Source organism: Pelophylax lessonae, assembly GCF_965119305.1.
Source record: "Pelophylax lessonae genome assembly, chromosome: 7".
NCBI classification, from domain to species: Eukaryota; Metazoa; Chordata; class Amphibia; order Anura; family Ranidae; genus Pelophylax; species Pelophylax lessonae.
The window spans coordinates 1,172,047-1,186,430 of record NC_138774.1 but is presented as its reverse complement, the minus strand read 5'-3'; positions in this window follow the sequence as shown (position 1 = coordinate 1,186,430).

The window sequence follows — 14,384 nt, the reverse complement described above, 5'->3', positions numbered from 1 at the left end:
GGCGGTCCTCTGATAAAGGAGTCACTTTCAGTAATAAAAGCGTTTCCTCTGTGTCGGTGATCAGAGGATTCGTCACATTGTATCTTCCCTTCCTCTTCTTAAATAGTTGTCTAATTGCCCAACAACACCCACCCTTCTGGGGGGCGGGTATTATGGGCGGGTTTGTAGGTGGGCGGTCCTCTGATAAAGGAGTCACTTTCAGTAATAAAAGCGTTTCCTCTGTGTCGGTGATCAGAGGATTTCGCGTCCTGGAAATGTTTTTTCTCTTAAAGAATCGCATTGTTATAAAATATGAAAACTGCAGAGTGAAGAGAAATGCGTCTTTCTTCCTCGGAGTCTCTCACAGTCTGACCTCCAACTGTCAGGGAGGGTCCTTATATAGGCAGCACACCTGACTCCGCCCACTGCTGAGTGTCTGGCAGCAGCGGGGGTGGGGTTACCATGACGATAACTAACAACATGCAAATGAGGTCACATGACTCTGTCCCAATAACTTGTAAAGAACTCCCTTGGAGGTTCTATGAGAAGGAAATCTGGGAGATCTGTGATTGGCTTATATCTGATATATTTATCTTTAATATCTGCAGCCCATAATAACATCATTTTATTCATCTCTATGGAGAACGGATACATTTCTCACCCCAGTGTCAGCCGACCTCTATAAAGGTCAAATCTCCCGGCTGTACACCGAAAATAACCAACATTTTTTTAATTAACAAATTTGAATTTCTTGGATGCTCCTGAAAAAAAATAACTGACTTTTTTTTTTTTTTTTTTGTGAATATTTGAATTTCTTGGTTGCTCTTGTAAAAAGAAAAATCAGTTTATTGTGTGTGTGGCGGGGGGGTGGGGGTTAATTCGCAAACATATACCAGTTATTAGTAGGGGGGAGGGGGGTATGTAGTATATATATATATTACCAGCCTGTAATACTCCTCCATTATCAGACCATTCCTCACTATACAGGAATCTGATAGTTGGACTGACAATCACTCCACCATACAACAGTGGACCCAAGTGGCATGGAGGCGTGGCATGGAGGCGATCAGCCTGTGGCACTGCTGAGGTGTTATGGAAGCTCAGGTTGCTTTGATAGCGGCCTTCAGCTCCTCTGCATTGTTGGGTCTGGTGTCTCTCATCTTCCTCCTGACAATCCCCCACAGATTCTCTATAGGCTTTAGGTCAAGCGAATTTGCTGGCCAATCAAGCACAGTGATCCCATGATCATGTGACCAGGTATTGGTAGGTTTGGCAGTGTGGGCGGTGCCAAGTCCTGCTGGAAAATGAAATCAGCATCTCCATAATGCTGATCAGCAGAGGGAAGCATGAAGAGCTCTAGAATTTCCTGCTAGAGGGCGGAACTGACTTTGGTGGACCGACACCAGCAGATGACCCCCCAAATCATCACAGAACGATGTTACAGGCAAAATAACGTTCTCCACGCCTTCTCCAGACTCTGTCATGTCTGTCCCATGTGCTCAGGGTGAACTCTGCTCTCATCTGTGAAAAGCACAGGGTGCCAGTGGTGAATTCTGGTGTTCAATGACAAATGCCAATCGAGCTCCATGGTGCCGGGCAGTGAGCACAGCGCCCACTAGAGGACGTTGGGCCCTCAGGCCACCCTCATGAAGTCTGTTTCTGATTGTTTGGTCAGAGACATTCACACCAGTGGCTGCTGGAGGTCATTTTGTAGGGCTCTGGCAGCGCTCATCCTGTTCCTCCTTGCACAAAGGAGCAGAGACCGGTCCTGCTGATGGGTTAAGGACCTTCTACGGCTCTGTCCAGCTCTCCTAGAGTAACTGCCGGTCTCCTGGAATCTCCTCCATGCTCCTGAGACTGTGCTGGGAGACACAGCAAACCTTCTGGCAATGGGACGTATTGATGTGCCATCCTGCATACCTTGGGTGTAATGAGTTATTAGAGTTACTTTTGCCTTTCTATCATCTGGAACCAGTCTGCCAAATCTCCTCTGACCTGAACAAGGCATTTTCCTCCACACAACTGCCGCTCACTGGATATTTTCTCTTTTTCCCACCATTCTCTGTAATCCCCGAGAGATCCCAGAAATACTCAGACCGGCCCCTCTGCCACCAACAACCAATCCACGTTCAAAGTCACAGAAATCCCCTTTCTTCCCCATTGTGAGGCAGCAAGTCATCTTCACCACGTCTAGATGCCAAAATACATTGAGTTGCTGCCATGTGATTGGCTGATTAGCAATTTGTGTTACCAAGCCATTGAACAGGTGTACCTAATAAAGTGTCCGGTGAGTTTATATATATATATATATATATATATATATATATATATAACTAACCAAAGCGGAGTCTATGGAAGGCGGAGTTTATATACCGAGAATCCGGAAAGTATTCACAGCGCTTCACTTCTTCCACATTTTGTTATGTTACAGCCTTATTCCAACATGGATTACATAATAAAAACAAAAAAAAACTCCCATGTACATAAGTATTCACCCCCTTTGCCATACATAACTATTCACCCCCTTTGCCCAATACTTTGGTGAAGCTCCTTTGGCACCAATTCCAGCCTCCAGTATTTCTGAGTATGATGCTACAAGCTTGGCTCTCCTATTTTTGGGCAGTTTCTCCCATTCTTCTGTGCAGGACCTCTCAAGCTCCATCAGGTTGGATGGGGGAGGGTCGGTGCTCAGCCATTTTCAGATCTCTCCAGAGATGTTCAATCGGGTTCAAGTCTGGGCTCTGGCTGGGCCACTCAAGGACATTCACAGAGTTGTCCTGTAGCCGCTCCTTTGTTATCTTGGCTGTGTGCTTAGGGTCGTTGTCCTGTTGGAAGATGAACCTTCGCCCCAGTCTGAGGTCCAGAGCGCTCTGGAGGAGGTTTTCATCAAGGATGTCTCTGTACATTGCTGCATTCATCTTTCCCTCCATCCTGACTAGTCTCCCAGTTCCTCCCCACACCATAATGCTGCCACCACCATGCTTCACAGTAGGGATGGTATTGGCCAGGTGATGGGCGGTGCCTGGTTTCCTCCAGACATGACGCTTGCCATTCAGGCCAAAGAGTTCAATCTTTGTTTCATCAGAGCAGAGAATTTTGTTTCTCATGGTCTGAGAGTCCTTCAGGTGCCTTTTGGTAAACTCCAGGTGGGCTGTCATGTGCCTTTTACTGAGGAGTGGCTTCTGTCTGGCCACACCCACACAGGCCTGATTGGTGGAGTGCTGCAGAGATGGTTGTTCTTCTGGAAGGTTCTCCTCTCTCCGCAGAGAAATGCTGGAGCTCTGTCAGAGTGACCATCGGGTTCTTGGTCACCTCCCTGACTAAGGCCCCCCTCCCCCGATCGCTCAGTTTGGCCGGGCGGCCGCTCTAGGAAGAGTCCTGGGGGTTCCAAACTTCTTCCATTTACAGATGATGGAGGCCACTGTGCTCATTGGGGACCTTCAATGCTGCAGAAATGTTTCTGTACCCTTCCCCCGATCTGTGCCTCCATACAATCCTGTCTCCGAGGTCTACAGACAATCATTCAAGTATTCATATATATATATATACCTCACTATATGAGGCTTTTCTTCTTATATACGATCTGGAAATTGATGGGATGTGGAGGTTGTATCGATCATATTGAGCACATTAAACATATGGGAGCGATGATCCAATAGAACCACTGAAGCCACCAGAACCGGGGCCCTGTCTGGAAGAAGGGAACCCCCTATAACATCACGCTGGGTCCCCCCAGGGGTATTGAGCTCTGGTGAGTGCGGGCAGAATTGAGAGGGGAGCACTCGTTTCCTCACCCAGGACCTTCCATTTGGATCACCCTGAGATTCACTCATCAATTTTATTTCACCAATGAATCACTTTGATGGACTTACAGCTGCAAGAAAAAGTATGTGAACCCTTTGGAATGATGGATTTCTGATCATCATCTAAGTCACAGCAATAGACAATCACAGTCTGCTTACACTAATAACACAAAGAATGAAATGTTGCCGCCATGTTTTTATTGAACACACCATGGAAACATTCACAGGTGGAAGAAGTATGTGAACCCTTGGATTTAATAACTGGTTGAACCTCCTTTGGCAGCAATAACTTCAAGAAAACGTTTCCTGTAGTTGCAGATCAGACGTGACGGTCCGGAGTAATTCTTCACCATTCCTCTGTACAGAACTGGTTCAGTTCAGCGATATTCTTGGGATGTCTGGTGTGAATCGCTTTCTTGAGGTCATGCCACAGCATCTCAATGGGGTTGAGGTCAGGACTCTGACTGGGCCACTTCAGAAGACGTATTTTCTTCTGTTGTTGATTTACTTCCATGCTTTGGGTCATTGTCCTGTTGCAACACCCATCTTCTGTTGAGCTTCAGGTGGTAGACAGATGGCCTTAACCACTTACCGCAAAGTGACGTAGGGGTATGTCAGCAGACTTTGCGGGGTTATACCGGGGTGATGCCTTTAGCTAGAGGCACCATCCCGGTACCATGGTTTACAGCCGACGGTCGGCTTTCCGTCAGTAACGACCGATGCGGCTCGGGAGCCGCTCGATCGTTACCTGGGTGACCGGGAGGGGACGCCTCCCCCCTCCCGCCGCCTTCTGTGACTTTGAACGGCCTCCCGTCCCACTGGGAGACCCAAGCACCCAGCCTGCACATCCACCGGCTGGATGGAGTCCCGATCAATGCCGGAAATGGCTTCGATCGGGTCTCCGATGACGTAACCCGCAGGCGCCGTTCATGACGTCACTTCCGGGTTACTCTACGGCAAATTTAAAAAAGGCTGTATGCAAAAACGCAGTTTTCGGCGTTTTGCATACATGGAAGTGCAGTGGAGGGGTTTGGGGTCTTTTAGACCCTCGATCCCTCCATAAAGTGAGTGTCACTGCATATTGGTGTCACAAAGGATGTTAACATTGCTTGTGACAGCAATAAAAGTGATCAGATTTTTTTTTATTATTTTTTAAATAAAATAAATAGGAAAAAAAATTTTAGCCACCCCCGTCACCGTTAGCTCGCGCACGGAAAAAAACGTATACGGAAGTCGAGCCGCGAATGAAATCGCTGTTCAAACCACACATGTGAGGTATCGCCGCGATCGCCAGAGCGTGAGCAATAATTAAAAAAAAAGAGCTACACTCTAACTCTAAACTGGTAACCGTTAAAAAAATTTAAAGCGTTGCATATTGAGATTTCTATTGACAGAAATTGAGTTTGACACCCCTGGTCTTGGGGTTCACATACTTCTTCCACCTGCACTGTGAATGTTTCCATGGTGTGTTCAATAAAAACATGGCGGCAACATTTCATTCTTTGTGTGTTATTAGTTTAATCCGACTGCGATTGTCTATTGTTGTGACTTAGATGATGATCAGATCACATTTTATCACCAATTTGTGGCGAAATTCACCTCATTCCAAAGGGTTCACATACTTTTTCTTGCAGCTGTATATTGCTGAATTTAACCACTTAAGCCCCGGAGGATTTGGCTGCTCAAAGACCAGATTCGGCACTGCGTGACTTTAACGGACAATTGCGCGGTCGTGCGACACTGAACCCAAATGAAATTGACGTCATTTTTTTCCCACAAGCAGAGATTTCTTTTGGTGGTATTTGATCTCCTGTGCGATTTTTATTTTTTTGCACTATAAACAAAAAAAGAGCGACAATTCTGAAAAAATAACAATATTTTTCACATTTTTTTTAAATGAAATTCCCCAAAAAAATGTAAAAATCTAAATTTTTTAACATTTTAGGCCAATTTGTTTTCTGCTACCTATTTTTGGTAAACAAAAAATCACAATAAGCTGATTTTGATTGGTTTGTGCAAAAGTTATTGCGTTTACTAACTAAGGGAAAGATTTGTCATTTTTATTGTTTTTTTTTTTTTAACTAGTAATGGCGGCGATCTGCGATTTTTTTTTTTTTTTTTTTTTTTTTTTTTTTTTTTTTTTTTTTTTGCAGGACTGCGAAATTGCGGCGGACAGATCGGACCCCTAACTGATATTTTTGACACTTTTGGGGGTACCAGTGACATTACTACAGTAATCAGTGCTATAAATATGCACTGTCACTGTACTAATGACACTGGCAGGGAAGGGGTTAACTTTATTGGTGATCAAGGGGTTAAGTGTGTCCCTAGGGGCGTGATTCTAACTGTGGGGGGCGTGGCTTGTGATGTAACCACCGAGACATACGATTCTACATAGCAGGATTGTATGATCTCTGCAGTTACATCAGGGAGAATGACAGTTGGTTGTGCTTACATCAGCCGCCTGCCTTCCTCCCTCTCCAGCGGGAGATCGCCAGTGGCCGGAGGACATCGGAGCCGCCAGTCACTCGCGCGGGGATGCAGGGGAACGAGTGGGGGTGGGAGCGCTCCTCCGGCGGCACGCGGTCGCCCCCTGCAGGCTCCTGGGCGAGTGACATAGTACTACGTCACTTTGCTTAGGAGGGGCTGACTGCCGCAGTAAATATACTGACGGCGGTCGGCAAGCGGTTACTCTTATTCACCTGATTGGCCACCCTGCAGTGCCGGTCTCTGCGAATACAGTGGGGGAGGAGGCCGCCCCAAGTCACTTTATACCTAATAAACTTGGGGTTCTTTTATATTTTTGCCTTTTATATAATTTATATGAAATTAATTATCAGTGCGTCACTTTATTTTATTTATTTATTTATATTATTTATTATTTTATTTATTGGCCACGCCAGTTTTCTGTTCAATATCATTAGCTCTGTGCTTCTTCACTCATATTATTTATCATATCTGCTGGTACATTCACTGGCCGCTTGCTGAGATATTTGGGATATTATTTATTTATAATATATATATCTGTCACCTCTCACTGAGTACCTTATATTTATTCATATTTATATATATTTATTGGCATTTCATTATACCTACCAACCAATTTACTGTTCACAAATCACCACTCTCATTCCACTGTTTTATATACTTATTTCTTCATTCGTATTCTTTATATTCATTGTCAGGGGAGAAGGACTACGAAATTTCCCGTTTTTTTTTTTTTTTTATCAAGAAAAACTTTATTAAACATTTTTGGATTTCCTGTCTTTTAGGTCTGCATATAGAGGCCCCTTATTATCTACAGAAAGGCAGCGCCATTTTCCTCGCCAACCCCTTTACATTACTGCTGAATACAATCCAAGGGGTCGTACTTTGAGGGGGGCTGCAGCCTTTGGTTATTCCTAAACCCCCAAATAAAATTGATCTTTTTTTCCCCACAAATAGAGATTTATTTTGGTGGTATTTCATCACCTGTGCGATTTTTTTTTTCTTCCGCTATAAACAAAAAAAGAGCGAAAATTCTGAAAAAAACAACATTTTTCACTTTCTGCTATATAACATTCCCAATAAAAAAACATTTAGGCCAATTTGTATTCTGCAGGGGCGTAACTACAGGGGTTGTAATTGCAACCGGGCCCCATCCTCCGGGGGGTCTGTGCGGCTCCCCTGTACACCTGGATAGGAGGGGGGCGGGGGTAGCATGTAGAGAAATCACTGCCCTCCTCTCTCCTGCTGTAGCTGCAGGAGGAAAATGGAGGAGATTGGTTCCTCTGTATGCTGCCCCCACCACTCCTCCTATCCAGTTCACTTCTGTTCTGCTGTCTCTGGGCCCCTGTGTGCTCCCCTGGTCACCCCCCCCCCCCCACTACTGTGCTGCCCCCCCCCCCCCCACTGTGCTGTCCCCAGCACTCCTCCTATCCAGTTCACTTGTGTTCTGCTGTCTCTGGGCCCCTGTGTGCTCCCCTAGTCACCCCCCCCCCACTACTGTGCTGCCCCCCCCCCCCTGTGCTGTCCCCAGCACTCCTCCTATCCAGTTCACTTGTGTTCTGCTGTCTCTGGGCCCCTGTGTGCTCCCCTGGTCACCCCCCCCACTACTGTGCTGCCCCCCCCCCACTGTGCTGTCCCCCAGCACTCCTCCTATCCAGTTCACTTGTGTTCTGCTGTCTCTGAGTCCCTGTGTGCTCCCCCCCCCCCCCCACTGTGCTCCCTCTCCTGCCGGCTGATGCAGGGGATGTGTCACAATAGAGAACCAGGAAGGGGTCTGTAAATATGCAATTTACCAGCTCCTTCCTTTTCTGAATGGACAGAGTCATAGTCAGTCACATTGTAAAAAAATAAAATGATAAAAAATAATACAATTAAAATACCAAAAAATAAAAACTACTGACACCAGTGGGTGGACTTCCAGGATCGCAAAGGTCTCACTTGTAACCGGGTCCTGGCATTCCACCACCCTGGGGAGGCCCCAAGATGGCAGGAAGGGGGCACACTGCAGAACTTGTGAAAGGGTCCCGCTGCCGGGCTGTAATAAAGAGCCCCTCCCTCCCTGCCTGTCTGCTCCTGTGTCAGTGCCCCTTCCCCTCCCTCCCTGCCTGTCTGCTCCTGTGTCAGTGCCCTGCCCCCTCCCCTTCCTCCCTGCCTGTCTGCTCCTGTGTCAGTGCCCTGCCCCCTCCCTCCCTGCCTGTCTGCTCCTGTGTCAGTGCCCTGCCCCCTCCCCTTCCTCCCTGCCTGTCTGCTCCTGTGTCAGTGCCCTGCCCCCTCCCTCCCTGCCTGTCTGCTCCTGTGTCAGTGCCCTGCCCCCTCCCTCTCTGCCTGTCTGCTCCTGTGTCAGTGCCCTGCCCCCTCCCTCCCTGCCTGTCTGCTCCTGTGTCAGTGCCCTGCCCCCTCCCTCCCTGCCTGTCTGCTCCTGTGTCAGTGCCCTGCCCCCTCCCCTCCCTGCCTGTCTGCTCCTGTGTCAGTGCCCGTCCCCTCCCCTCCCTGCCTGTCTGCTCCTGTGTCAGTGCCCGTCCCCTCCCCTCCCTGCCTGTCTGCTCCTGTGTCAGTGCCCTGCCCCCTCCCCTTCCTCCCTGCCTGTCTGCTCCTGTGTCAGTGCCCTGCCCCCTCCCTCCCTGCCTGTCTGCTCCTGTGTCAGTGCCCTGCCCCCTCCCTCCCTGCCTGTCTGCTCCTGTGTCAGTGCCCTGCCCCCTCCCTCCCTGCCTGTCTGCTCCTGTGTCAGTGCCCTGCCCCCTCCCTCCCTACCTGTCTGCTCCTGTGTCAGTGCCCCTTCCCCTCCCTCCCTCCCTGCCTGTCTGCTCCTGTGTCAGTGCCCTGCCCCCTCCCTCCCTGCCTGTCTGCTCCTGTGTCAGTGCCCTGCCCCCTCCCCTCCCTGCCTGTCTTCTCCTGTGTCAGTGCCCCTCCCCTCCCTCCCTGCCTGTCTGCTCCTGTGTCAGTGCCCTGCCCCTCCCTCCCTGCCTGTCTGCTCCTGTGTCAGTGCCCTGCCCCTCCCTCCCTGCCTGTCTGCTCCTGTGTCAGTGCCCTGCCCCCTCCCCTCCCTGCCTGTCTGCTCCTGTGTCAGTGCCCTGCCCCCTCCCCTTCCTCCCTGCCTGTCTGCTCCTGTGTCAGTGCCCTGCCCCCTCCCTCCCTGCCTGTCTGCTCCTGTGTCAGTGCCCTGCCCCCTCCCTCCCTGCCTGTCTGCTCCTGTGTCAGTGCCCTGCCCCCTCCCTCCCTACCTGTCTGCTCCTGTGTCAGTGCCCCTTCCCCTCCCTCCCTCCCTGCCTGTCTGCTCCTGTGTCAGTGCCCTGCCCCCTCCCTCCCTGCCTGTCTGCTCCTGTGTCAGTGCCCTGCCCCCTCCCCTCCCTGCCTGTCTTCTCCTGTGTCAGTGCCCCTCCCCTCCCTCCCTGCCTGTCTGCTCCTGTGTCAGTGCCCTGCCCCTCCCTCCCTGCCTGTCTGCTCCTGTGTCAGTGCCCTGCCCCTCCCTCCCTGCCTGTCTGCTCCTGTGTCAGTGCCCTGCCCCCTCCCCTCCCTGCCTGTCTTCTCCTGTGTCAGTGCCCCTCCCCTCCCTCCCTGCCTGTCTGCTCCTGTGTCAGTGCCCTGCCCCTCCCTCCCTGCCTGTCTGCTCCTGTGTCAGTGCCCTGCCCCTCCCTCCCTGCCTGTCTGCTCCTGTGTCAGTGCCCTGCCCCCTCCCCTCCCTGCCTGTCTGCTCCTGTGTCAGTGCCCTGCCCCCTCCCCTTCCTCCCTGCCTGTCTGCTCCTGTGTCAGTGCCCTGCCCCCTCCCTCCCTGCCTGTCTGCTCCTGTGTCAGTGCCCTGCCCCCTCCCCTTCCTCCCTGCCTGTCTGCTCCTGTGTCAGTGCCCTGCCCCCTCCCTCCCTGCCTGTCTGCTCCTGTGTCAGTGCCCTGCCCCCTCCCTCCCTGCCTGTCTGCTCCTGTGTCAGTGCCCTGCCCCCTCCCTCCCTACCTGTCTGCTCCTGTGTCAGTGCCCCTTCCCCTCCCTCCCTCCCTGCCTGTCTGCTCCTGTGTCAGTGCCCTGCCCCCTCCCTCCCTGCCTGTCTGCTCCTGTGTCAGTGCCCTGCCCCCTCCCCTCCCTGCCTGTCTTCTCCTGTGTCAGTGCCCCTCCCCTCCCTCCCTGCCTGTCTGCTCCTGTGTCAGTGCCCTGCCCCTCCCTCCCTGCCTGTCTGCTCCTGTGTCAGTGCCCTGCCCCTCCCTCCCTGCCTGTCTGCTCCTGTGTCAGTGCCCTGCCCCCTCCCCTCCCTGCCTGTCTGCTCCTGTGTCAGTGCCCTGCCCCCTCCCCTTCCTCCCTGCCTGTCTGCTCCTGTGTCAGTGCCCTGCCCCCTCCCTCCCTGCCTGCAAAAGTTATTGCGTTTTCTAACTATTGAAAAGATTTATGTCATTTTTATTGTTTTTTTTTTAACTAGTAATGGCGGCGATCTGCGATTTTTTTTTTTGTGGGACTTCGACTTTGCGGCAGACAGATCGGACCCCTGACTGACATTTTTGACACTTTTGGGGGTACCAGTGACATTACTGCAGTAATCAGTGCTATAAATATTCATTGTTACTGTAATAATGACACTGGCAGGGAAGGGGTTAACACTGGGGGCGATCAAGGGGTTAAGTATGTCCCTAGGGGGCGTGATTCTAACTGTTAGGGGGCGTGGCTTGTTAGATCATCACAGAGACATACGATCCTATATAGAAGGATCTCATAGCCTCAGTGATGATCTAAGGGAGAATGACAGACAGATGTGTTTACCTCAGCCGTCTGTCTTTCTCCCTCTCCTATGGGAGATCAGGAGTGGCCGGTGGACATCGGAGCCGCTGGTCACATGCGCTGGCTCCCCAGGAAACGAGCGGGGGCGGAAGCGCGCTGCCAGCGGCACGCGCTCGCCCCCTACAGGCTCATGGGCGAGCGACGTAGGGCTACATCGCTTTACCTGTAATCGGCTGACTGCTGCAGTAAATCGATGTTAGGCGGTCGGCAAGTGGTTAAAGCGCCCCGTCCCCGTTAGCTCGCACGTAGAAGCGAACGCATACGCACACATGTGAGGTATCGCCGCGATCGTTAGAGCGAGAGCCATAATTCCATCCCCCGATCTCCTCTGTAACTCTAAACTGGTAACCTGTAACCCATCGCCTATGGGGATTTTTAAGTACCAATGTTTGTCGCCATTCCACGAGCGTGCGCAAATTGTGAAGCGTGAAATGTTGGGTATCTATTTACTCAGCGTCACATTATCTTTCACATTATAGAAAACAATTGGGCAAATTTTACTGTTTTATTATTTTTTAATTCAAAAAAATAATTTTTTCCCAAAAAATTGCGTTTATAAGACCGCTGCGCAAATACGGTGTGATAAAAAATATTGCAATGATCTCCATTTTATTCTCTAGGGTCTCTGCTAAAAATATATATTTATAATGTTTGGGGGTTCTAAGAAATTTTCTAGCTAATAAAAAACTGATTTTAATGTCAGAAATAGGCCGGGTCCTTAACCTGTTCCTGACCGCCCGCTCCAGGCAGCCGCTCCCAGGCAAATCGCCGTAGCTGTACCTCCCTTGTGTGGACAAGGTTAGGGGGAAAGCGCGCGCCGTCAGCGGGGAAGCCAATGCAGCAGGCAGGCGGCTCCGATTGTCACCTGACCCCCGTGATCGCTCCCCGCTGAGAGAGAAGGACGGTTGGATGTTGTAAACACAGCAGACCGTTCTTCTCCCTGGAATGATCATAGAGCTCCTTCTATATAGGAACACATGTCTCTATGGTCATTTCACAAGCCACGCCCCCCCACAGTTAGGAACATGCCCCTAGGCTTACATTTAACCCCTTGATCACCCACAGAATTAACCCCTTCCCTGCCAGTGTCATTAGTACAGTGACAGTGCATATGTATAGCACTGATTACTGTAGTAATGTCACTGGTCCCCCCAAAAGTGTAAAAAATGTCAGTCAGGGGTCCGATCTGTCCGCCACAATGTCGCAGTCCCGCTAAAAATCGCAGATCGCCGCCATTACTGGTAAAAATAAATAATAAACAATAAAAATGACAGAAATCTTTCCCATAGTTTGTAGATGCAAACCAATCACAATACGCTTATTACGACTTCTTTTACCAAAAATATGTAGCAGAAAACAAATTGGCCAAAAATGTTAAAAAATTTTGATTTTTACTTTTTTTTATTGGAAATGTTTTATAGCAGAATGTGAAAAATATTGTTTTTTTTTGTTTTCAGAATTGTCGCTCTTTTTTTGTTTATAGCGCAAAAAAATAAAAATCGCAGAGGTGATCAAATACCACCAATAGAAAGCTCTGTCTGTGGGGAAAAAAGGACGTCCATTTTATTTGGGTACAGCGTCGCACGACCGCACAATTGTCAGTTAAAGTAACGCAGTGCCGAATCACAAAAAAATGGCCTGGTCCAGAAGTGGTTAAGCATCGCTCTCAACTGTCCCTGATTTGGAAAAAATGTCCATCTGTCCCTGATTTGATCCCTCTGTCCCTGATTCAATCCCTCTGTCCCTGATTTGACCCCTCTGTCCCTGATTTGACCCCTCTGTCCCTGATTTGATTCCTCTGTCCCTGATTTGACCCCTCTGTCCCTGATTTGACCCCTCTGTCCCTGATTTGATCCCTCTGTCCCTGATTTGACCCCTCTGTCCCTGATTTAACCCCTCTGTCCCTGATTTGACCCCTCTGTCCCTGATTTGATTCCTCTGTCCCTGATTTGATTCCTCTGTCCCTGATTTGACCCCTCTGTCCCTGATTTGACCCCTCTGTCCCTGATTTGACCCCTCTGTCCCTGATTTGATCCCTCTGTCCCTGATTTGACCCCTCTGTCCCTGATTTGATCCCTCTGTCCCTCATTTGATCCAACTTGCGCTGTGAGAATCTTGAGGGGGAATTCCACGCCAAAATGGGGAAAAAACTGTGTGGGGTCCCCCCCCCAGGTTCCAAATCAGGCCCTTCGAGTCTGGTGTGGATTTAGAGGGGAGCCCCACGCCAGAAAAAAAACTGCGTGGGGTTCCCCCCAAAATCCACACTAAACCCTTATCTGAGCATGCAGCCCGGTAGGGCAGGAAGGGGGAGGGGACGAGCGAGCGGCCCCCACCCCCCCCTGGACCATAGCAGGCCACATACCCTCAACATGGGGGTGTTGGTGATTTGGGGCAGGGGGAGCTCTGCACCCCCACCCCAAAGCACGTTGCCCCCCATATTGATGAGGACAAGGGCCTCTTCCTGACAACCCTAGCCGGTGGTTTTGGGGGTCTGCGGTATCTGGAAGCCCCTTTTAACAAGGGGGGCCCCCCCCAGATCCCGGACCCCCTCCCTATGTGAATGGGTATGGGGGTGCTCTGTACCACTACCCATTCACCCCATTAAAGGCAGTGTATGTAAATAACGACAGGAGACGTTTTCATGGAGTTCCCCCTCACGATTCTCATCCTGATCCGACTTGTGATGCGCCTTCCATTCAAATCAATAGGCTGCCATAGGGAACCATTGGTTTTGAATGGAGGCAGAAAAAACGCTGCTAAAAGCGACGTGGGAAAACGCCAATGGGAACAATGGGAACAATGGGAAGAGATACTGGAAGCTCCTTTTTACAGCTGCTTTATCCTGGCATTAGAAGTGTCTCTGCAGCTCCTTTTCTCTGTCCCCCCCGTGTGCATGGAGGCCTCAATCTTTCCTCCAATTTATAAATTGCTGCATTTGTAGATTTCAGACACCAATATAAAGGAATATTATTGGGGGAAGCACTTCTGGGTTTAACCAATCGTTCTCATTTAACCACTTCTGGACTGGAAGGATTTCCCCATTAACCACTTGCCGACCACCGCACGACTATTTACTGCAGCAGTCAGCCCCGTAGAGGTAAAGTGACGTAGTACTACGTTGCTAGCCTGAGAGCCTCTAGGGGGCGAGCATGCGCCGCGGGAAGGCACGCTCCCGCCCCCACTCATTACCTAAGAAGTCCGCACATGTGACTGGCGGTTCCGATGTCCTCCGGCCACTCGCAATCTCCCGCTGGAGAGGGAGAAAGGCAGGCGGATGATGTAAACAAAGCCGCCTGTCATTCTCCCTGATGTAACTGCAGAGATCATACAATCCTGCTATGTAGGATCGTATGTCT